At 52.8% G+C, this 24672-nt stretch overlaps 1 protein-coding gene across 5 annotated transcripts in view; it reads left to right on the top strand.

The window, feature by feature from the left end:
* CNTFR (ciliary neurotrophic factor receptor) overlaps nt 1–24672 on the top strand; it is a 474506-nt gene that overhangs the window by 76761 nt on the left and 373073 nt on the right. For all 5 annotated transcript variants that reach the window (XM_030567637.1, XM_030567636.1, XM_030567633.1 and 2 more), the window contains exon 2: nt 20359–20444. The gene's annotated coding sequence lies outside the window, so the exon portion shown is untranslated. The remainder of the gene's footprint in view (nt 1–20358; nt 20445–24672) is intronic.

Below are 24672 nucleotides of genomic sequence, written 5' to 3'. Positions count from 1 at the left end.
GCGCAGAAGTAAGAGTGGCATGGTATGGTATTGCCACCCTTATTTCAGCTGCTGCTCTCTGGCTGCCCAGTTGTGAAGGCAGCACAGAAGTAAGGGTGGCAATACTGCAACCCCCCTAAAATAACCTTATGAACCCCCTTGCAACTCCCATTTGGATCAGGAGCCCCAATTTGAGAAACATTGGTCTCTCCCGTGAAATCTGTAGAGCAGAGGTTGGCAACCTTTCATAAGTGGTGTGCCGAGTCTTCATTTATTCACTGTAATTTACGGTTTTGCGTGCCAGTGATACATTTTAATGTTTTTAGATGGTCTCTTTCTCTACGTTGATAATATATAACTAAACTATTGTTGTATGTAAAGTAAATAAGGTTTTAAAATGTTTAAGAAGCTTCATTTAAAATTAAATTAAAATGCAGAGCCCCCCGGGCCAGTGGTCAGGACCCAGGCAGAGTGCCAGTGAAAATCAGCTCGCATGCCGCCTTCGGCACGTGTGTCCTAGGTTGCCTACCCCTGCTGTAGAGTATGGGATAAAAGCCCACAAAAGACCAGATTTCACAGGGGAAGACCAGATTTCATGATCCGTGACACATTTTTCATGGCTGTGAATTTGGTAGGGCCCTAACTACAACTCTCAGATCCTTTTCAGCAGGACTAGCACCCAGCCAGTTATTTCCCACTGGGTAGTTGTTCATTCTGATTTTTCCTTCAAAGGCCTTGGCTACACTTAAGAGTTACAGCGCTGGTGGTGGCTTTACAGCGCTGTAACTCACTCCCCGTCCACACTGGCAAGGCACATACAGTGCTGTACCTCCCTGGCTACAGCGCTGCTTGTACTCCACCTGCACGAGAGGAATAAAGAGAACAGCGCTGGTGCTGCGCTGGGGTGCCAGTGTAAACGGGGAATAATCTGTGACTGACCTCTGTGACTGATCTCTGAAAGCTTCCCATTATCCTTTTAAGTAAAGATTACTTTCTTTGTTTTGTTGTGATGCCTCTGTTTGTTTTATTGTCAACTCCAGGCTCCTGGAGCTGCTTATCTAAAAAAACAAACACAGCTCCTGTTTGCTGTGACGGAGCAGAGGCAGGCAGGGGGGCTCCCTTTGGAGCTAGTGTTTGCTTGGAAGGAGGGGGCTTGAGGAGAGAAGCGGCGGGCGGGAGGGAGGAGGGAGTCCATTTTGGAGTGGCTGCTTATCTGGTCTGTTAGGGAAAAATGCTGTTTGCTTTCAGTGGGTGAGAGAGAGGTGGGGGAGGGGGTCAGAACTTGCAAGGCAGGGAACTGACACATTGTCGGTTCCAAAAATCCACTCGCTCTCCCCCCACGCTCCCTGTCATGCTCCACCCCTCCCCCTTTTGAAAAGCATGTTGCAGCCACTTGAATGCTGGGATCGCTGCCCATAATGCAGCGCTCCCAATGCCGCTGCAGATGCTGCAAATGTGGCCATGACAGTGCGCTGGTAGCTGTCAGTGTGGACAGACTGCAGCGCTTTCCCTACACAGCTGTATGAAGACAGGTTTAACTCCCAGCGCTGTACAGCTGCAAGTGTAGCCATGCCTTAAGTGTAGTTCTTGGACTTGTCTATGCTGAATTTCATCTTGTTGATATCAGACCAATTCTCCAATGTGTAGGGTGACCAGATGAGAGGAGGGAAATATCAGGACACGTGGGGGAGGGGGGCGGGGTCCGCCAGCGGAGCAAAAAAGAAAAAACAAAAAAACCCAGTGCTGCCGGCGGAGTGAAATATTGGGACAAATTGCAGGACGTGGGGCAACCACCTAAATATCTGGATGGTCCCGATTTTATTGGGATGTCTGGTCACCCTGCCAATGTGTCAACGTCATTTTGAATTCTAATCCTGTCTTCCAAAGTGTTTGCAACCCCTCCCAGCTTGGTGTCCTCCACTCATTTTATAAGCATACTCTCCATGTTATTATCCAAGTCATTAATGCAAATATTGACTAGTAATAGATTCAGGGCTGAACCCTGCGGATCTCCACTAGATACACCCTCCAGTTTGGCAGTGAACTGTTGATAATTCCTCTTTGACTACGGTCTTCCAACCAGCTGTGCACGACTTTATTGTAATTTTCTGTAGACCACATTTCCCTAGTTTTCTTATGAGAATGTCACATGGGGATGTGTCAAAAGGCTTTACTGAAATCAAAGTATCCATAAGGGAAGGTTTGCTATAATGCTGCTCGATTCTTACACCCTGGAATAGGAGGGTTTATATCCTTTATTTATGTGAGGCAAAATTTTCCCATCAAACATTTTGTGGTCTTACAATAGATATATATTTGGGTTTTGAAAAATTTTTCAGGGTGTTTACTTTTTTCATGGGAAATTTAAAGAAAACAATTTTTTTAACTTCCTGCAACAGACTGTTAATTTTTCTGACCCAGCATTGTGTGTACAGCCTGTCATACGGCTCTGGAGATGTTCTCATCATCTATATAAACTCCGACTCCTTTTATGGATCCTCCCTAGCACATAGTTCTAAGGATAGCTAGTGGCAATGAGTTCCTCGGGCTAGCTGTGTACCTTCTTTAAAAAAAAAAAAAGGGTACTTCCTGTTGTCAGTTTTAAATGTGCCAACTTTCATTTTCTTTGCCTGGCCCCTTGTTCTAGTATTATGAGTGAGTAAGTACGCTCACCCCATTTACCTTCCATTACATTTGTTATTTCATAGAAGTCTCCCACATCTGCTCTCTGCAATGGCAGGTCTATCCATTTTGTTGCTGCTCTCTGTTCCTCTTATAATTTTGCTGTTCTGCTCAACTCTGCACGGCACCCAAGGGTGCTGAGGGAGTTGGCTGATGTGGTTGCAGAGCCATTGGCCATTCTTTGAAAACTCGTGGTGATTGGGGGAGGTACCAGATGATTGTAAAAAGGCAAATATAGTGCCTATCTTTAAAAAAGGGAAGAAGGAGAATCCAGGGAACTACAGAGCAGTCAGCCTCACTCAGTCCCTGGAACAATCATGGAGCAGGTCCTCAAGGAATCCATTTTAAAGCATTTGGAGGAGAGGAAGGTGATCAGCAACAGTCAGCATGGATTCACCAAGGGCAAGTCATGCCTGACCAAGCTGATTTGCCTTCTGTGATGAGATAACTGGCTCTGTGGATATGAGGAAAGCAGTGGACATGATATACCTTGACTTTAGCAAAGCTTTTGATACTGTCTCCCACAGTATTCTTTCAGCAAGTTAAAGTAGTATGAATTGGATGACTGGACTATGAGTTGGATAGAAAGCTGGCTAGATCGTCAGGCTCAATAGGTAGCGATCAACAGCTCGATGTCTAGTTGGCAGCCGGTATCAAGCAGAGTGCCCCAGGGGTTGATCCTGGGGCCAGTTTTATTCAATATCTTCATTTAATGATCGGGATGATGGGATGGTGTGACGAACTGGGAAAGTTCTTAATGTTTTCTCTGAATACTGTGTTGGTGCCTCAGTGTCCCCATGGCAGTTCTTAAGTTTCTGGCAGAGCAATGGCCAGTGCACCTAAATGCCTGACACTCTGTCTCCTAGCAACTGATGGCCTGGGCCCCTCCTCTGCAAAGGTGCCAGCTGAAGGTGTTGGAGACAAAGGGATCAGGTGACCTCCTGGCCCGGGAAAGGGGCTGAGCAGAGAGGAGGGGCTGGGAGGGGTTGTGAGTCTGGAGCTGGCTGGGGTTGAGGGTGGAGGGCAGACCTGAGGGTCTGGCTCACTGCCCCCCAGAATGGACCCAGCCGAGGGGTCCGGTTCGCTGTATCTACAAGCTCTGTTTTAGACCCTGTTCCTGTCATCGAATAAACCTCTGTTTTACTGGCTGGCTGAGAGTCACGTCTGACTGCAAAGTGGGGGTGCAGAACCCGGTGGCTTCCCCAGGACCCCGCTGGGGTGGACTCGCTGTGGGAAGCGCACGGAGGGGCAGAGGATGCTGAATGCTCCAAGGAGAGACCCAGGAGGTGAAGCTGTGTGAGCTTCTTGCCCTGAACAAGTCTGCTTCAAGGTAGAGGAGGCTCCCCAAAGTCCTGACTGGCTTTGTGGGGAGCTGTTCCAGAGCATCGCCCGGTGACTCCGTGACAACTGGTGGCAGCGGCGGGACGTACTGCACCCCATGAATGGCGCTGCTTGCAGTAAGTGACTGGGGAGCAGTAAAACAAAGGAGGGATAATGAGGACCAGGCGTGCTGAAGGCTCAGAGAGGGACGGTTTCAGGGGGCGGTTAACCTCTGGGAGTGTGTGACCAGCGAGAAGGACTGTTGGAGTAACGGGGTCCCCCTGAGGACTGCAGCGAGCAGTCTCAGGGGCGGAGGAGCTTGCCGCTCGACCCTGGGAGAGAGAAGGATTTTGCAGTAGCAGGGTTCCCCGGGGGATTGCAGGAGCAGTCCCAGGGGCGGAGGAGTCTGCAGCTCGACCCTGGCAAAGAGGTGGTGATCACGAGAAGGGCTGGCACACCCGAGGTTCTTCCTGGAAACCATGGGGGAGCCAAGAGCACACAGGCCTGTGAGTCCAGAGCCACTTGGGAACGGTGAAGTGATGGCCTATCACCATCTCCTTGAGAAGGACATTGTGATCCTGTGCACAAAGAGAGGGTTACGCATGGGGAAATTCACCAAGGCACAGTTAATCGTGCAGTTGAAGGAGAAGCACCGCTCTGAGGAGCAGATTCCTGGCCCAGATGGGGCTACAAGAGGATCTGAGAGCAGCTGGAGCATCAGCCAGGCATCCCTGGGAGTCTGGTCCCCAATCAGACGAGGGTCTTCACGATTGGGTTCCCCATCAGGAGATTGGAGACGGATGGGATGGGAGCAGAGCCCGAGAGAGCGAGAGGACCGTGAGAGAAAGCAAGAGCCCGAGGAAAAGCTGCAGGAGAAGCAGCAGCAGCGTGGATTGGTGATGGTGGAGCAGAGAGACATAGGGGGCTGCCCAGGGGTCAGTGGGGAAACACGCCTGCATGGGCGAGACCCTGGGACAGAGAGAACTGTGGTGGTGCAGCCCCAGATGCTGAGGGACTGTGGAACCTGGGTGAAGTTCTATGGGGTGAAGCCCCTCACCCTGCCTATGGCCCAGATCCCTGTGCAGACCCAGGAGGCGTCGGGCTGGCTGGTGGTTGGGGTTCTCCAGGATATCGGCTGGGAGGCCCTGTTGGGGGGTGACTGTCTCCCCATGGGACAGGATCCAGGCCCCGCTCCTGCAACGGCCGAGGGTTTGAATTCAAATCCAGGGAACCAATTGGCTAGGATTGAAATGGTCAGTGAAAATGCAAATAACCTGGCTGGCAGGGGGGAGGGGCTGCTGGGCTCAGGATACCTGCCTACCTGTAACCAGCCCCCTGGGGCTGAGTGGGAGGGAGAGATGCTCCCCACCCCCCTGCACACCGGAGAGGGGGCTCACACTGGCTCTGATGCTGTGACCAGAGCAGAGAGCTCGCTGCCTGGCCCCACTGGGACAGCAAGGGCAGCGCTGAGCACAAGGGGAGCTGAGACCCCAGCTGAGTGCAGGGACACCCAGGCAGGGCAGGTCAGCTGCCAAACAGGTTTGCCTGGTCCAGACGTGCTGCTGGGAAGTGATTACACAGCAGGGAGGGAGCTACCAGGGACAGGGCTCAGGGGGGCTGTGACCCCAGGTCCAGCCAGTGAGAGGGAGCAGGTCCCATTCCCTGCCCCAGCTGCTGAACCCCAGACTGAGCTGCAGGGGGATCCCTCCTTGGAGAAGCTGAGAGAACTTGCTGGTCACAGCGCTGCAAACCTTGGGGAAGGCTGCAGGGACAGAGTCCTGCAGGAGAAGGGATTCCTGTACCGGGAATGGGCTCCCCAAGGGGAAGTAGAACTGGGGGAAATCGGGAGGCAGCTGGTGGTGCTCCAGGAATGCACAGGGCTCTTCCCATTTGAGCTGCTGGATGGGAGGAGAGTGAGGGGACCCCGGACCTGAAGAGGGAGGATTGGATGGAGAAGGGGGAAGACCCCCGGGGGGATCTCTTCCCTGAGGTGGGAGCCAATCTCCCCATCAGGTGTTCCCCATTCAGAGTCATTGGGAAAGCAACCCAGATCCTGGAGAGAGAGATCAGGAACATCCTGGCTTTAGATGGGATCCAGCCGTTTTACAGCCCATGGGCCTCACCCATGGGGCTGATCCCCAAGGGAGACAGGAAGGTCTGGTTTTATGGGGGCTATCAGAATCTTAAAGCCATCCCAGTGTCCGATGCTGACCCCATGCCTAGGCCTGGGGAGATTCTAGACAAGCTGAGAGGGATGGAGAACTTGGCCCTGGCAGACACTGATAACATGTGCATCTTTAGCCAGACCTGGGAGGAACAGGTGTCCCAGGTGAAGAGGGGGCTGGGCTGCCTCAAGAAGGTGGGACTGACGGTAAAAGCTGAAAAATGCAAGGGGGGACGGCAGAGGTGTTGTGTCTGGGCCACAAAGTGGGAAGTGGCTGCCCAAGCCCAGAACTGGCAAAGGTCAAGATGGGGGCTCTTAACCGAGGGAGCCCAAATCACAGACCAGAGTGCTGGGAAAAGACCCAATCCCAGCTTGAAGCCCAGGGGTATTGGGGTAGCAAAAGGGTTCAAGCCGCATAAACCTTCCCACATGCGGCCTGCAAGTGCCATCAAGCACACCCGACCTAAGGGAGGGCGTAAGACTGGACTGTCCTGGTGTAACTCACACCAAGGGATGGGAGAGATGCTGGGGCATCCATGGGAACCTTGGTGGGTTCGAACTTCCCCAGGTCACTGGCTGAAGTGACCTCGCTCAGTTCGGTCTCGAAGGGGGGAGAGATGTGACGAACTGGGAAAGTTCTTAATGTTTTCTCTGAATACTGTGTTGGTGCCTCAGTGTCCCCATGGCAGTTCTTAAGTTTCTGGCAGAGCAATGGCCAGTGCACCTAAATGCCTGACACTCTGTCTCCTAGCAACTGATGGCCTGGGCCCCTCCTCTGCAAAGGTGCCAGCTGAAGGTGTTGGAGACAAAGGGATCAGGTGACCTCCTGGCCCGGGAAAGGGGCTGAGCAGAGAGGAGGGGCTGGGAGGGGTTGTGAGTCTGGAGCTGGCTGGGGTTGAGGGTGGAGGGCAGACCTGAGGGTCTGGCTCACTGCCCCCCAGAATGGACCCAGCCGAGGGGTCCGGTTCGCTGTATCTACAAGCTCTGTTTTAGACCCTGTTCCTGTCATCGAATAAACCTCTGTTTTACTGGCTGGCTGAGAGTCACGTCTGACTGCAAAGTGGGGGTGCAGAACCCGGTGGCTTCCCCAGGACCCCGCTGGGGTGGACTCGCTGTGGGAAGCGCACGGAGGGGCAGAGGATGCTGAATGCTCCAAGGAGAGACCCAGGAGGTGAAGCTGTGTGAGCTTCTTGCCCTGAACAAGTCTGCTTCAAGGTAGAGGAGGCTCCCCAAAGTCCTGACTGGCTTGGTGGGGAGCAGTTCCAGAGCATCGCCCGGTGACTCCGTGACAGATGGATTGCACCTTCATCAAGTTCATAGATGACACTAAGATCAGGGCAGAGGTAGATACCATGGAGGGTTGGTGTCATAACATTTTTTCCAACATTTGGACCTTAGCATCCAAAATATGGGTGTTAGCATGAAAACCTCCAAGCTTAGTTACCAGCTTGGACCTGGTAAAGCTGCCACCAGCCAGGGATTTATACAGTGCCTGGCTCGCTGTGGTCTCCCCAAAACCTTTCCTGGGGGACCCCCAGACTCAGATGCCTTGAGTCTTACAACAAAGGGAAATAACTCTCTCCCCTTGTTTCCTGGTTACTTCCTCCCAGCCTCCCCTCCCTGGACGACCCTAGGAGATTCCCTGCTTCCAGTCCTGGAAACACAAGTACCGAGAGATCTTATCTCTCTTCCCCCTCACCCAGAGGGTATGCAAAGTCAGGCTTAGTAAATCTAACACAAAGAGATTTTCCCCCTGACTTCTTCCTCCCACCAATTCCCTGGTGAGCTGCAGACTCAATTCCCTGGAGTCCCCACTAAAGAAAAACTCCAACAGGTCTTAAAAAGAAAGCTTTATAAAAAGAAAGAAAAATACATTAAAAATAGTCTCTGTATAAGGTGAAAATATACAGGGTCAATTGCTTAAGAAAAAAAAAAGTGAATAAACAGCCTTATCCAAAAAGAATACAATTCAAAACACTCCAGCACCTACACACATGTAAATACAAAAGAAAACAATATAAACTTATTGTCTTACTATCTTTGTACTTACAACTTGGAAACAGAAGATTAGAAAGGCAGGAGATAGACAAATCACTCTCAGAGCCGAGAGGGCACAGACACAAGACAAAGAACAAAGAACTCACACCCAAAACTTCCCTCCACCCAGATTTGAAAAAGTCTTGTTTCCTGATTGGTCCTCTGGTCAGGTGTTTGGTTCCCTGTGTTAACCCTTTACAGGTAAAAGAACATTAACCCTTAGCTATCTGTTTATGACAGTAGGGATAGGGTACAGAGGGCCCTAGACAAATTGAAGGATGGTGCCAAAAGAAATCTGATGAGGTTCAACAAGGACAAGTGCAGAGTCCTGCACTTAGGATGGTAGAATCCCATGCACTGCTACAGACTAGGGACTGTGGAAAAGGATCTGGGGATTACAGTAGACGAGAAGCTGGATATGAGTCAAGAGGGTGCCGTTGTTGCCAAGAAGGCTGACGGCATATTGGGTGGCATTAGTGGCAGCATTGCCAGTAGATCAAGGGAAGTGAAGTGGAGTATTGCGTCCACTTTTGGGCCCCCCACTACAGAAGGAATGTGGACAAATTGGAGAGAGTCCAGCAGAGGGCAACAAAAATGATTAGGGGGCTGGGGCACATGACTTATGAGTAGAGGCTGAGGGAACTGGGATTGTTTAGTCTGCAGAAGAGAAGAATGAGGGGGGATTTGATAGCTGCTTTCAACTACCTGAAGGGGGTTCCAAAGAGGATGGAGCTCGGCTGTTCTCAGTGGTGGCAGATGACAGAACAAGGAGTAATGGTCTCAAGTTGCAGTGGGGGAGGTTTAGGTTGGATATTCGGAAACACTAGTTCCCTAGGAGGGTGGTGAAGCGCTGGAATGGGTTCCCTAGAGAGGTGGTGGAATCTCCATCCTTAGAGGTTTTTAAGGTCAGGCTTGACAAAGCCCTGGCTGGGATGATTTAATTAGGAATTGGTCCTGCTTTGAGCAGGGGATTGGACCAGATACCTCCTGAGGTCCCTTCCAAGCCTGATGTTCTATAATTCTAAGGATAGGTATACTAACGATCGTGAGGTGCTTATGACAGTGATCGGGACGTGGGTTGCTGTGCTTAGTGGCTAGAGCAGGAGTTGGTAGCCAGGAATCGGACCCAAGGGTAGAGGCCAGGTGCCAGAGCCGAAGTCAGGAATCGGAGCTGAGGGTTGGGACCAGGTTACCTGGACATGGAAGGCTGGGGCCAAGGCAGGAGTGGGGCTGGAACAAGGTGGAAGCAAGGCTGCGAACAAGCAGGCACAGGAACTATCACAGCTGTAGGCAGATGTTTTGAGCAGCCACTGAAGTGCTGCTGGGCTTCAGGGCCAGTCTGCTGATTCTTCCCACCAGCAGGCAGCCTGCTACAGGCCAGTGCGCTCGTTAGGTTGTCTGGAGACTGGCTCGGTGGCAGGCCCTGATTCCTGACCCTGTAGATGCTGTGGTGACAGGTGCCACAGAAGTATCTCTTTTTGTGAGGCACGGCAAGGCTGCTAGCCTCACATGGGGAACTGAGGAACAGAGATGCCGGGCTAGATTCACAGAGAGACTTAGGGGCCTAAATGCCTCTCTTGGCACCTACGTCCTGCATTTAGGTACCACTGGCATTCACAAAACCGCTGCTGAGATGCCAGCCAACCCCGCAGGCTCTGAGGTTTCTGCGGTTGGTGCCTGACTTTCCCCTTACAATGCGTGGGGAGCCCGGGCCTCAGAGCAGAGCATGCCACCGAGCAGCAGGGCACCTGGGAGCTGGGTATGGCAAGGTCTGAGTGACATGCTCAAGGTCACAGGGGGTCTGTGGCAGAGCAAGGAGCTGAGCCCCGGTCTCCTGGGCGAACACTCTAACCACTAGACCACCCTGCCTTTCTACCAGGCACCATATCCCAGAAGATGGGCCTTCCCCTTTCCGAGCAGAGCTAAGGGAGAGCCTCAAGGAGTTGTCTGTGGTGACTGGTACCTACGGGGAGGCAGTGACAGTCGGCCCTGGCTTGCACTGTAGCTGTTCAGGATTCACACCCTTGGGTGTCCCGGACAGACACCTGGCTGGTCCCCCTCTCAGGATGGAGTGAGAGAGAGCCCTGATCTTTCTTTGTGGAGGTGTTGGCTAGACCAGGGTAGAGTAGTAGGTACCTCCACTGCCTACAACAAGGCCAGAATTCAGGCCCAGTGGGCTCCTGGCTGGAGAGGGGGTCAGGATACCACCTGTGAGAATCCCCTGGCTGGAGAGATGGACCGGAAATCCCGAGGTAGGGACTGGAGGCATTGTCTGCTTGGGTGTTGACTGGGTTAAAGTAAGGACGGGAGGAGGGCAGCTCGTCTTCCTCTCCTGATCTTGGATGAACAAGGCTCTGGCATAGCCAAGGAGGAAGGGGAGCTGGGAGTCTGGGATGGTGACAGCTCCTCATCCTTTCAGTTACTTTGACCACTGAGTCCTGGAGTCCTCCCAGGTGACATTCCTGGCCGCAATTGAGCTTCTGCAAGGTGCTCTGGATGCACTGCTAGGATCCCCGCCTTGGCATGGTTCCTGGAGACGCCCACCACGCCGATGGGTCTGTCTTCTGGCTTTCGTCCAGGAGCAAATGGCAGTGCCCCCCAGTCTTCTGCACCATCTCTGGGCTTATGCATGGACCCTGCAGGAGTGACTCCACACTGGCTGAGTCAGGGCCGGAGGTCTCGTCTGAACTCAGCTGGGGATGATGCTGATCTCACTGACAAATGGCCTCGTATTGATCAGCATGATCCTGAGTCATGGGACCACAGATGAGAATGACGGAAGAGACCCATTAGGTCACCATTAGCTCATCGCCCTGCGCCTGGTGCAGGCTGCCTGGCTGTGGTGGCTTTCCTAGTGTGTTGTTCTGCATGCCTGGTGGCTGAGGCTTTCAGTGGGGCAGGGAATGAAGGCTTGCTGATGGATGGCAGGTGGCCTCCCGGGCCATTATTGCAGTGGTCAGGAGCCACACACTGGCATTACCTGCCTCTGAACTTCACTGTCCTGCCTCCAGCCCATGCATGAGCCCCTTTTCCACAGCATCAGTGCGGTGGTTAGGGTGGGGCATGCGTGATGCAGCTGCACACCTGAGTCTTTGCTTGTGGGGGGTAGTCAGCGGTTTCGGCTAAGCTCTGAGAAAACCCTACATGTCAGGGCCTGGGGGCGTCTGGATGAGATCTGCCCATCTCTCTCCACACCTGCCTGCAGGGAAGCTCTCCGCAAAGAGGATGCATTGAATTGTTGTTTCCAGATTCTCTGCCTTCTCCAACACAGGAGATGAGTGTTTGGCAGACAATATTGTTCAGCGCCCGACAGCCCAGCTAAAGATCCTTTAACCCCCTTGGGCATGCTGCTGGCGCCATCTCTGCTGGGGCACTGGTGTTTCTCACTTCTCCTGTGGGGAGTGAGAAACTAGCCCTGATTTCTGCAAAGCTGGCCCAGCAGGATTCCTCACTTAATGTCGTGTATCCGGTGCCCTGCACGACACATGCAGCCCCTGCCCCAAAGAGCGGACCGTGGAAACGGCAGCTCCAGTGGCTTCATAGCTAATGTCACACGTGAATCTGTGCACACCACATGAGCTAGCTTGGATTCAGCTAGTGAGGGTACCAACGGCAGTGCAGAGAGCACAGCACAGACCGCCCAAGGCTGGCACGGACTCTGGGTACGTCCTGGGCTGACGAGCATGTTCTGGGGCCTGCGCTATGCTATCTTTGCTGCTATTGTTACCTGCACTAGTTGGATCAAGGCACATCCTGTCTGTCGGCCTCTAAATAAGAAAGCTGGTTCTAGGCGGGGTTAGGTGTCCGTATGGGAGCCAATGGGCATTTTGCCCCATTAAGCATGAGAACCGGGCGAATCACTCACAATGGATTGTGTAATCAGTGAATTTTGCTGCGCTGCCTTCAGTCGAACTGCAGCGGGCTCCGATTTAGCTGAGGTTCACGTGGGCATGACCAATCTTCTCTCTTTGGCCACAGGGAGTGTTGTTGAAACGCAGGCCCTGATTCCTGTGCACCCACATTAACTCCAGGACCCCACGGGAGTTACTCCTGATTTACACCAGTGAAAGTGGGAGGAGACTCTGGGAATAGGTTTCCTTTTTCATTGGCTGCAATACACCAGCCAGGCACCCAAGGGTGCGTAAGTGGGTGCAGCGCCCACAGCCACATGCACATTGCACATAGTGCATCCCAGGGGCAGGGGCGAGGAGGGGCAGCACTGGCTGCCCCACGACCCTTCCCTCATGAAGAAGGGGGTTGCGGGGCCAAACCTGAGCGATGCTCTGACCCCTGGGCATCAGGTTACACTGCCATTTGCTCAATTTCGGGCCCACAGGAAGCTGAGGGCCAAAACTGAGTGGGCGGTGGGGTGGCCAGGATGGCTTCTCCTCGCTGCTGCTGTGGGCCCTGCCCAGCCTCGCCCTGCTTCCAGGGATGGGGAGTGATGCTGCACCTGGGCAGGCTGGGTTGAAGGGTGCAGGGGCTGAGAGGGGCGAGTGAGGCTCTGAGGCTAGCAGCTGCAGCAGGGGTGGCTCTGCAGGGATTGATGGTGCTCACCATGCCAAAAGTCTGGGGGACACCCTTGCTGAGTGGGAGACCCTCTCTGGCTGGGGTTACCGCCAGATTTCAGACCTGCAACAGACGGCTGTTGTGGGTGCAGCTTCGCTGTGCGATTTCTTGAGCTACTGTTCAGAGCCAGGTTGAAATGACGCTGCTCTGCCAGATCCTTCGGCCTGGTCAGTAAACAGCCCCCTTACATCAATTCAAACGAAGAACAGGACCCTTTCTTCACTCCCCAGTGGCTCCGCTGCACCGTGATTTCAGCCTGTCGGGCCTGCCAACAAAGTCCAGCACATCCCCAGTGACTCCCTGCCCACCACAGCTCCCCAACTGCAAGCTGCTTGGATAGCTCAGGACGTGCCGTGCTGGTCGCAGTTCCTGAGCTACGTGCGGTTTGTCGATACGGCCTGCCGCAGGGGTTCCAGTTTGGTCTGCTGATAGAGCAGGGCTTTGTTTCTCTTATTCTGCAGGTTGAAAATCTTCCTCGGGCTTCACTTGGCTTCCCCATTGTGACGAACTGGGAATGTTCTTAATGTTTTCTCTGAATACTGTGTTGGTGCCTCAGTGTCCCCATGGCAGTTCTTAAGTATCTGGCAGAGCAAAGGGCCAGTGCACCTAAATGCCTGACACTCTGTCTCCTAGCAACTGATGGACTGGGCCCCCCCTCTGCAAAGGTGCCAGCTGAAGGTGTTGGAGACAAAGGGATCAGGTGACCTCCTGGCCCGGGAAAGGGGCTGAGCAGAGAGGAGGGGCTGGGAGGGGTTGTTAGTCTGGAGCTGTCTGGGGTCAAGGGTGGAGGGCAGACCTGGGGGTCTCGCTCACTGCCCCCCAGAATGGACCCAGCCGAGGGGTCCGGTTCGCTGTATCTACAAGCTCTGTTTTAGACCCTGTTCCCGTCATCGAATAAACCTCTGTTTTACTGGCTGGCTGAGAGTCACGTCTGACTGCAAAGTGGGGGTGCAGAACCCGGTGGCTTCCCCAGGACCCCACTGAGGCGGGCTCGCTGTGGGAAGCACATGGAGGGGCAGAGGATGCTGAATGCTCCAAGGAGAGACCCAGGAGGTGAAGCTGTGTGAGCTTCTTGCCCTGAACAAGTCTGCTCCAAGGGAGAGGAGGCTCCCCAAAGTCCTGACTGGCTTGGTGGGGAGCAGTTAGAGAGCATCGCCCGGGGACTCTGTGACACCCATTCAACTGCTTTTTCATCTCTCCGCCTTTCTGAGGTAGTAAATAAAGTTCCTGTCGTTTTATTTATGTGAGCGAAGGCAGAGACCAATGAAAATGCCATGCTCTCCTGATGGCTACCAAGGCAACGGTGTTTTTTCTTTGCTGCCATTCCAGAAGCGATCACTCCAGCACAAGGTGGCTCCCCCAACAGGTGACCAGTGGGAGTGCTTCAGAACCAACTCTTACCATTCAAAATCGATTTTGGGCGACCTTGCTCCCAGACTGAGAAGTCTCCAAGAGGCCTGAATTTCGGACAGTGCTGAGCATCTGTCTTGCAGAATTCTCGCCCCTTTGCGGTGGGTTTCAGGTTGTGCACCCGCAAAGGGAGAAGACCAAAATCGCCGTCTAGCGGATACATCATAGCATTGCTGTAGGGCTCTGTGGATTTACTGCCTCTGCATTTCTTGGTACCAGTGAGGTCAGCTTTTTTAAAGCAGCCAGCTTTAGGCAGGGAAAATGATTTCCTTTGGTCGATAAGTGGATGCATAACGTATTACAGATGTGATGCCTATCATTAAGGTTGCTCTTCACAGCTGATTACAAGACTATTTTCAGTTATTTTTAACTACCAACTTTAACCATTGGGGCTGAAATGCCCCATTCGGGGAGCCTGCTTCAGTGTGGAATGTTCTGGAAAATTTCAGCAAAACCAGTTTAACTTTCTCAGAATGAAGTTAGGGAAAAGAATACATTATTTTGCCCAGACAAACCCTTGCCAGGGACGATATAGGTAATACTTAGTTCTGCCAGGAGTGCAGGAGACTGGACTAGAGACCTCGTGAGGTCCCTTCCAGTTCTATGATTCTATGATTCTCACAACTGTTTCACTGAGATGCTCTTGCAACTCCCGGCTTTGGAGCAAGGCTGTAATATTTAGCAGTGGGGTGTCTCGCTGGAGTCAGGGATGTACCTTTTGCTGTCCCGATGAAAATCCACCTACATTTGGCTCAATTCTGAAAACTCTGTGGGCGTGCGTGTGTGCATGCATACATTTGTGTGCCACGGTTAAAGAGTTGAGATTAATTTCACACGGCACAGGGTTTCAACATCAGTGTACGTATATATTAAAATAAATATTAAATACACGCTCCTGCCCTTTGTTGGACGGCTCTTATCATGTAAGCCACAGGGCGTAATTCTCCTCTCGCTTACACTCATGGAACTCTACTGTCTTCAGGGGATTTCCCCTGATTGCCAGCAGGATTGGTGAGAAGAGAAGCAGGCCCCATAGCTTCTGGGAGTGCTTGTTGCTGTTGTCTAGGGAAAATGAATCGGGGCTGCTCAGATTGACCTCGGTGCTGTCTAATGTGTGGGTATTACCCGGCACCCTCTGAGGCCTGAACAGTGTAGTGTCTGGAAGCCTGAGAAGAGGACGTGGATGGCATTTTCTTTGGCAGAGGACTGCATCTCTGTAGCTGGAGACCCAAGTTCTCATCCCTCATGGTGTGTCTGTGTGCGCGACTTAGCTTTTGTCTCTGTTATCTGTGTGCATTGGAGGCCACAGCTTGGTGTACTGCTTAGTCCTCCTGTGATAGTGTGAATTCCCACGGTTCATCAAGACATCCGTCTTGCAAGAGTATCCAGCTGGATGGGTGATATGTTACATTCAGTGCATATGGCGCTCCCAGTGGGATACTAGCTAAATGCCTCTCCTTGTCAAGTGAGCCCAGTTGGATCCTGTCAATCTAGAATTTCCCTCTGAAATTGGCCACAATTTGCAAAAAATTCTGGGTCCTCGTTCAGGATTTTACAGAGCCGGGGCCTGTTTACAGAATTACTCAGTGGTTTGCATTGTAAGCGTTGCAGGTGCCTCAGGATTTTCAGAATGGAGAGAGGTAAATAGTGGTGTCCCCCAGGGGTCTGTACCGGGCCCAGTCCTGTTCAACATATTCATAAATGATCTGGAAAAAGGGGTAAACAGCGAGGTGGCAAAATTCACAGATGATACAAAACTATTCAATATAGTTAAGTCCCAGGCAGACACTGAAGAGATGCAAAGGGGATTTAACAAAACTAGGTGACTGGGCAACAAAATGGCAGATGAAATTCAATGTTGATAAATGCAAAAAAATGCACATTGGAAAACATAACCCAACTCTACATATAAAATGACGGGGTCTAAATTAGCTGTTACCACTCAAGAAAGAGATTTTGGAGTCATAGTGGAGACTTCTCTGAAAACATCCACTCAATGTGTAGCGGCAGCCAAAAAGGTGAACAGACTGTTGAGAATCATTAAGAAAGGGAGAGATAAGAAGACAGAAAATATCATGTTGTCTCTATATAAATCCCTGGTACGCCCACATCTTGAATGCTGTGTGCAGATGTGGTCGCCCCATCTCAAAAGAAAATATATATTAGAATTGGAAAAGGTTCAGAAAAAGGCAACAAAAATGATTAGCAGTGTGGAACGGCTCCGTATGAGGAGCGATTAATAAGACTGGGACTTTTCAGCTTGGAAAAGAGACGGCTAAGGGGGGGATATGATTGAGGTCTATAAAATCATGACTGGTGTGGAGAAAGTAAATAAGGAAGTGTTATTTACTCCTTCTCATAACACAAGAATTAGGGGTCACCAAATGCAATTAATAGGCAGCAGGTATAAAACAAACAAAAGGAAGTATTTCTTCACACAACGCACAGTCAGCCTGTGGAACTCCTTGCCAGAGGATGTTGTGAAGGCCAAGACTATAACAGGGTTCAAAAAAGAACTAGATAAATTCATGGAGGATAGGTCCATCAATGGCTATTAGCCAGGATGGACAGAGATGGTGTCTCCTCTAGCCTCTGTTTGCCAGAAGCTGGAAATGGGTGACAGGGGATGGATCACTTGATGATTCCCTGTTCTGTTCATTCCCTCTGGGGCACCTGGCATTGGCCACTGTCAGTAGAGAGGATACTGGGCTAGATGGACCTTTGGTCTGACCCAGTATGGCCTTTCTTTTGTTCTTCTGGTTTCCATCCTGTTGCCAGGGAAATAGCCACAATACAGGTGTATGAGTGTGTGCTTGGTTCCCCCCCAAGAATTACAAAGTGGGTTTCCTGCTGGTGAAGGGTCCTGGATTGGGCAGTCCCTGGAGACTGGAGTCTTTTTTTTTTTTTTTTTCCAAATCCATGGGACAGCCCGAGTGCAACTTCTCCCCCGTCCTGTCATCTGCCAATGGGCCTCCCTCTTTTCTTGCAAGAAAAGCGCTCAAGAGTCATCTAGTCGAGAGGTGGGCAAACTACGGCCCGCGGGCCACTTCCGGCCTGTAAGAGTGTCCTGCCCGGCCCCTGAGCTCTCGGTCGGGGACGCTAGCCCCCAGCCTCTCCCCTGTTGTCCCCTGCTCCCACAGCCTCAGATCACCGCGCCGCGTGCGCTCTGGCCTGCCACTCCTGCCGGGCAGTGTGGGCAACGTGGCTGCGAGTTCTTGCTGCTCTGAGTGGCATGGTAAGGGGGTGGGGAGCGGGTGCTGTAGGATATGGGGCAAATGGTCCCGGGGGGCAGTCAGGGGACAGGGAACAGGGGGTGGAGGTTCTGGGAGGGGGTGGTTAGGGGATGGGAAATAGGGGCAGGGGGGTTGGATACGTGTGGGAGTCCCAGGGGGCCTGTCAGGGGGTAGGGGTGTGAATAGGGGTCGAGACAGGGAGCAGAGGGTGTTGGATAAGGGGTGGAGAGTCCTGGGAGGGGATGGTCAGGGGTGGGAGGTCCTAGGAGGGGGCGGTCAGGGGACAAGGAGCGGGGGGGGGTTGGATGGGTCAGGAGTTCTGAGGGGGGTGGAAGTGGGAGGGGGCTGATGAAGGCAGAGGACGGGCTGTTGGGGGGGTACAGCCCTCCATAAAGTTTCACAACCCTGATGTGGCCCTCGGGCCAAAAAGTTCACCCGCCCCTGATCTAGTCTGTGGCCCCATGGTGAGGCCACAGTGACCCTCTCTAGGGGAGGTGGATGTTCCATCTCTGTGCCCAGGGACAAACTCTTCCTCCAAACGCCAGGTGTATCCGGCTACTGTCTTAATCCTCATCTGTCTTATTCTGGTATGGGGACTGGCGCAGGTAGACTTGTCAGCTCGGCAGCCGGGAACTGTGTGTGGGGCCAAGAGCATGGAGGGTGCCCAGTAAATAATCAGTCTCCTTACCTGCATGCCAGGAATCTCTCCTGCCCCAAGTCCAGGTTGCACCGGAGGCAGCTGTCCCTCTTCTGGCTCATGGAAACTGCTCTGGTGTTTATCCCGTCGTCTTGCTGTGTCCCTGGGGTTTAGCCAGGTCATACCTGGTTAGTGTTAATTCTTTGTATTACAGTGACAAGTAGAGGCCCCAGCTCAGATCTAAGCCACATTGTGCTGGGTGCAACATACACCCCTAGGGGGAGACAGCCCCTGCCTTGGGGACCTTACAGACTAACCAGACAAGAGAAACAGAGGGCAGGAGGAGAAACTGAGGCCACAGTCACTGAGTGGCAGAGCCAGGGCTAGGATCCCAACTGCCTTGACTCCCAGCCCCGTGCCCTGTCCCCTGGATCACACTGCTATAACTTCACACCTTGATACCGATCTTCTTCTGGCACCGGGTGTCTCCACAGAGGTCTGTCTTGGGCAGGGTCCTGGATAAAGCTCCCCCTTAGCGTCCTGGGTCGTGTGCTCCTTGCTTACCCCTTGGGAGCTGCATCTTTGTGGATGGATCTGGGGAACCAACTAAGAATTTCCCCATCCATCCAGGATCTCCCTCCCATTTCCCTTCCGCCATCACCCTGGGCAGCCCTGACTGCTCTCCGACAGGTGGTGACTGATTGGCGCTGTGATTCAGTTCCAACCCAGCCTCGTCTGTTTACTTCATCTGCAATTCAGTGCTGTAAAACAGTCTTGTCGGCCTCTCAGCCGAGCCTGTGAAGGGCGGGGGAGCCCTCTGTCATCTCCGTCCGTCATTGCCAGCTCCTTCTATCGCTGGCTCCCATATGTCCGGCAGAGTCTGCTGTGAGTGATGGGGTGTGGCGCTGGCTTGGCTCGGGGCTGGCAGAGTTAAATATTTCAGCGCCTGACACCTGACAGACGTGATAAATTGCAGCGCGCCATGCGCTGCTGGCGTGACAAACGGGCCGCTTCCCTCCTTAGGCTCCGGGAAAACTTTTTAATTATTTCCCAGCGCTTTGCAAATGAGAGTTTCTCAATCAGCCACACAGATGCCCAATGAGGTTTCACTTATTTATTTATCGTTTACAGGCCTTTGGGGTTGGGTTTTTTAACCCTCGCCCTGGCCCGTTGAAGTCAACAGAAAGTCTGTCGATTTCCGAGGGCTTTGGGGTGACCCCCTAAACGCAGCAGGGACATGAACGTTTCCTAAAGTTGCTTCTGCTCCTGGGAAAGTCTCTCTGCAGCACCGATGGTGTGAGATGTACTCATTGTAACTGGGTTATAAACCTAGGTAGAGATGCCTATTGTGGTGGTTTTCAGCGCAGACTATGTCTACGATTTCCCTCATCTGGGCTTGGCCCAAGCCCTGTGCCAACAGGGAGCAAAGACGCAGTCCTGACTCAGTTTACAATCCTAGGTGCTCCTCGTGCATATGGGCACCTGGTTGTACATGTGCTCACAGGCTTTCCAAGCTCCCAGCAGTCCTGCTGAAGTCAACGGGATGTAACCACGGCACGTGAAGTTCAGCACGTGCAGGTTCGGAGCCTTGGGTGTGACAAGACCTACCGGGGAGGCGGCTTGTCATTTCTTTGCGTTAGGCGTTTTTATTCTGGCTGAGGGGTGTTGCTGCTGGTTCCATTTGATTCATATTATTTCTTTAAACCAGATCAAAGACAGTGCCAGGGCAAACAGACACCTCCCCCACCCCAGACCGTATACATTGCACTAACGAAATCAACACACGTTTTGGGGTGGGGCAGGAACAATCCCATGAGAATTATTTTTTACCTCGCTGAGCTGTGCACGCTGTTCTGGCCACCAGCTACCAAGTCTCAGGAGGACCGGCACCAGTGTTTTTGGCACCCTAGGCGCACAGCCATTTCGCTGCCCCGCGCGCTGCTCCCGCAGCTCCGGCGGACCTGCCACAGGCTTTCCTGCGGAGGGTCCGCTGGTCCACGGGAGCCGCAAGACCAGCGGACCATCCGCAGGAACGCCTGCGGCAGGTCCACCAGAGCCGCGGGACCAGCGGACCCTCCGCAGGAATGCCTGCGGGAGGTCCACCGGAGCCGCCTGCCGCCCCCCCCCGGCAAAATGCCGCCCCCCAATAATCCCGGCGCCCTAGGCGATTGCCTAGGTCGCCTAAATGGAAGTGCCGGCCCTGAGTCTCAGCCAGAAGTGGGTCCTCGCCCAGAGGCGTGAGTGCGGGAAATCCCACCCAGAAAAATGGTGACGATGAAGTAGCAGTGCCAGTCTCTGACAGTATTTTTCTCTTTCCCCTTCCCCAGGTCTACCCCGCCAGGTAGTGTGGAGGAATCCCGAGGAATTTGATGAGAAATCGGGGACACTCTTGGGAATTCAGACCGGTGGAAAGGTAAGAGGTTGTTTAGTCATAGACCCACTTGTTTCGGTTTGAGCATCACTGCCAGACGGCACATCCAGGAGTCTAGCGTACTGTGTCCCCCACCTCCCGGCCTCTCCTCCCGATGCTGGCTGCCAAGGAGGCAGGTGCTGCCTTGTCTTTTTTTTGGAGCCTTTAGACCGTGCTTTTGCCATTTGTTTAGTTATTTAGCTTCTTGGGAAGAGACATCTGACTTCAGCTGGGCGACACGTAAAAGTGCAGATCTCCGAGTGCCCATGGAAGGGGGCTCTGTGGGAAGGTTTCCTGGCAGCAGGACTTGGGCTAGATTCTTGGAGAAGCAGCGTCAAACCTCTGTTCTTAAGCTGAGCAGGTCAGCATTTCTTTGAGAGACTCTCCAGGAAAGCAGAGTTGTTCTGGTGATTCCAAACAGGCAGGTCTCTCAGTCAGTCCCGCACCAGTGCAAGGGACGCTGCACCGTTTTTGATGAAAAGCCCAACTCCTGATGGCTTTTGCTGGCCGAATATCACCTCTAGCCTTGGTAGATGGTGTCCAGCACGTAAGCAATTGCCTTCTGCCTCTCTGGCACAGCCTGTTGTGGGGAGCGACTGGCCCTTCTCTCCCTAGATAGAATTGTCTCCTCTCAGCTTTGCGATCCAAGACTGAGCTGTTGTGTCACCATGCGCGGATGTTGTGTAGTGACACAGGGACGTGTCATCACAGGCTAGACAGCGGTAAAATGAAGTGGCCCCAGAGGTATCTTGGGACTGTTCTGACTAACGCAGGGAGAACTCCTTGAACTGAATTTGGAACCCCGTCAGAAGTGATGAGGTCATTAGAAGTTCTGGGCTGCTGCGTTTATAAAATATGTATCTGTCCCTAGATTGCAGGGCAGGAGGACTTTCAAATTGGAATCGCCATTGTTTGCATAACACAGGGGAGTCAACTGCAACTGGGAAAGCTGAGGTGTAAATGCAGAGCATTAGAGTGGCTCCATGTTTTCATTAGCATGACTCCCTTGCTGCCGGTGGAGTCACTCCAGATTTACACTGGCGTGGTTCCCTTGTTGCCGGTGCAGTCACTGCAGATTTACACCAGCCTGGCTCCCTTGCTGCTAGTGGAGTCACTCCAGATGTACACCAGTGTGGTTCTCTTGCCGCCAGCAGCGTCATTCCGGATTTACACCAGCCTGGCTCCCTTGCTGTTGGCGGAGTCACTCTGGATTTACACCAGTGTCACCAAAAGTAGAGTTTGACCTTTATTTCTTCCCATTTGTCCATGTCCAGGTGCCATCTTTTCCTCCTCTTTCTGCTGCCTTGTTTTCCTGGCGGGCTGGCCTGCTTCCCTTTCTGAGTCAGTGCATGCTGGCCTGCTGGTTGGATTGCTTGTTGCTCCCTTTATTTGCAGGGCATCTCCAGTGGCTTACATTGCTAATAATAGCAATTACCGGTACACACTGGCTACAAGGTACGGCGGTGGTAATGGGATCCGGGGGGACGACATTAAAGCGATATAATATGCTAAGATAAATTAGTGTTGTAAAATTAGCCATGAGTCTAGTCAGGGATCTGACAAATGTGTCACAGCCTTGTTACCAGCGCTGAGCTCTGCTCAATTGGATTAGTGGCCCGGAGCAAGGCAGACAGGAACGAGGGAAAAGAGTTTATTAAGGGTCTTCTTACACACATGCTAATGGTTAAACGCTGCTTGTTTCTCTCCTTGGCTTTGCTGAATGATACATCCCCTGGTGCTCAGAGTAGAGGAGTATGAATCCGGCTCTGTCACATTGCTTTTTGAATCGCCCGAGCCAGGCAGCAGGGAGAGAGGGGCCTAGGTTAGTGCTGGCTCTGAGTGGTAGTGCTTGTGGCTCTCCGTCTGGGATGCCCTTGTGCCCAGAGCATTCTGATCTGTTTTGATCCTATCCCTTTCCTGGTGGGGTCATACAGCCTCAAAGCACTGAGCCAGCCTTGGTTGTGCAGTGATCCCCTCCAAGGTGGTATCATTCCTGGGGCCCACGTCAGCAATGAACACGTTCCATCTGGGCCTCTCCGTTAACCCCTGCTGGGCTGGTATTCTCCTAGCCCCTTGGCCGGATGCTCGTTTAGCAGGAGAAGCGAGATGCGTGCAGAACATGTGTGCCAACCAGAGAGACTGGAGTCCCATCCTGCCGGGAGCAGAGCACCTCCTGCAAAGAGTGCTGAGTGTTGTCAGCTTCTGTTGATGTCAACGGGCCACAGGAGCAGGGTCTGAAAGCTCCAATCGCGCCAGGTGTTGAGGGCTTTATCTGTTCTTTCTCACGTGGATTATGGCAGTGCAGAACCAGGCAACATTGTGCAGGGTGCCGGACAGACATAAAGCAAGAGACAGTCTCTGCCCCGAAGAGCTTGCAGTGTAACTAGACAAAGGATGGAGGGGAGGGATCTGTCTCACAAGCAGAGGGACCACTGTGTGATGGGTGCAAACGTCACGTCTGTTCCACATTTGTTTTGTGATTGAAATCCTCTCCGTGGGGTTACGGTAGCTGAGAATTGGCTGGGTGGAAGGCGAGGCGCAGGTGAGGGTTGAGGCGAGCAGCCCGTCAGCACAGAGGATGGACCATTCAGGGGGCAACGTTGGGAAACAATCTGATGACATCAGCAGCGTCAGACAGTCCTGGCTTGACCTGTTCCTGGGCTGGCTCCTCCCTCCCAAAGGCCGCATGGCTGGGGGAGAGGGGATGCCACGTGGGTCTTACTGCCCTCGAGAAGCCTGTTCTCCCCTGCACAGTTCTGGGTCTGGAGGGGTTCTAAGGAGGGGGAGAGATGTCCCCATTTCTCCCCTTGGGCCCCCGCAGGACCTTTCACCACGGTCAAGGGAAATTGAGGGCATGCAGCAGCTGGCCGGAGCTGGCCAGGCCTGTGTCCTAGAGCTGGCAGGATTCGGACACTAACTTGTCCAAAGACACCGGCTGGTCTCCCGCTCTCTGAGGAGGAGACCGTGGCACTTTGGTGGCTCGTGGTACTGCAGCCAGTTCCAGTGGCATTGGCTTGCTGGTGACTAATTAGACAGTGAACAGGATGGACTCAGCTGGTGGGAGGAATAAAATCCCCACTGGTGAGCAATGAATGTCTGGCCAGAGCCTTTTGCAGATTGGTAAATGCAGGCTAATTGCGTGTTTAATGGCAGGCACATTCCACAGGATCTTGGAGGTGGGGGCAGGTGGAGGAATGATTTAGGTCTGGCTTAATAAGGCATGTGATCTGGCCCATAAATATTAAAAAAAAAAAAATTATATTACCCAGTGCTCTGGAACAAGGGAGGCTGGCAGAGCGCCGCGGCTGCAAGCCGATCTGCCGATAAGGCCACGTTGAGCTGTCCAAGCCAAACAGCAATAGGTCAAGGAAAGGAGGGAGCAGCAAATCCATCCGTCCAGGGATCATTTGTTTCATTACCTGGAATGAATTTTGCGCAGGGCTGGTCCCAATTACAGGTGCTTCCACCTCTCCTGCATCTGCATGTGTGCTGGAGAGGAGCTTCTGTATGAATTGTGATAAACGGCACCCCGCATTAGCCCTGCTGCACTCCTTTGGAAAGATGCCTGGCTGGCAGGAGGACCAGTCCCCACAGTCTTCTCCCCGCTGCTATGCATATTGCTGTTCAGTTTGCCTGGGTTGGAGCCCACCTGGAGCTGCCAGAACCTGAATCGTGTGGTGCAAATGAAATGTAGTCTCAGGGAGTGGCCATCTTGGAAAGGATCTTCATTCCCCTGGAAGGCAGCAGCAACCTGGAATTACATGTTGCGTCCGCATCAATACTAGGGGGTTTGAATGACCCACTTACCTGGGGGGAGAAGAACAGAGGCGTGAGGGTCATTAACCAAGGGGCATGGAGGATTCTCCATCACTGACCATTTGGTAAATCAAGGTTGGATGTTATTCTAAAAGCTCTGCTCTGGGAGTTAGTGTGGGGCCTGGGCTCCACAGGGGGTCAGACTCGCTGATCACAATGGCCCCTTCTGGCCTTGGAACCTATGAATAACCTTGGAGTGGTCACAATGTTACACACCATTGGCCACTCAGGACTTCACAGCCACAACGGGCACTCTCTCTGGGTACTTACATTGCCCTCAGCACCACGGTGTCTGAATGCCTCATGGTCATTATATGTTCTAGCTTCTCGAACCGCTCCAGGGAGGTTCAGTATTCACCCCATTTTACGGGGAGGGGGAGGGACTGAGCCATGGGGTCCATTAAGTGATATGTCC

This window comes from Gopherus evgoodei, chromosome 6, assembly GCF_007399415.2.
Source record: "Gopherus evgoodei ecotype Sinaloan lineage chromosome 6, rGopEvg1_v1.p, whole genome shotgun sequence".
In the NCBI taxonomy this organism is placed as follows: Eukaryota; Metazoa; Chordata; order Testudines; family Testudinidae; genus Gopherus; species Gopherus evgoodei.
Note: the sequence above shows the minus strand (reverse complement) of the source record. Positions and strands in the feature narration are given on the sequence as shown.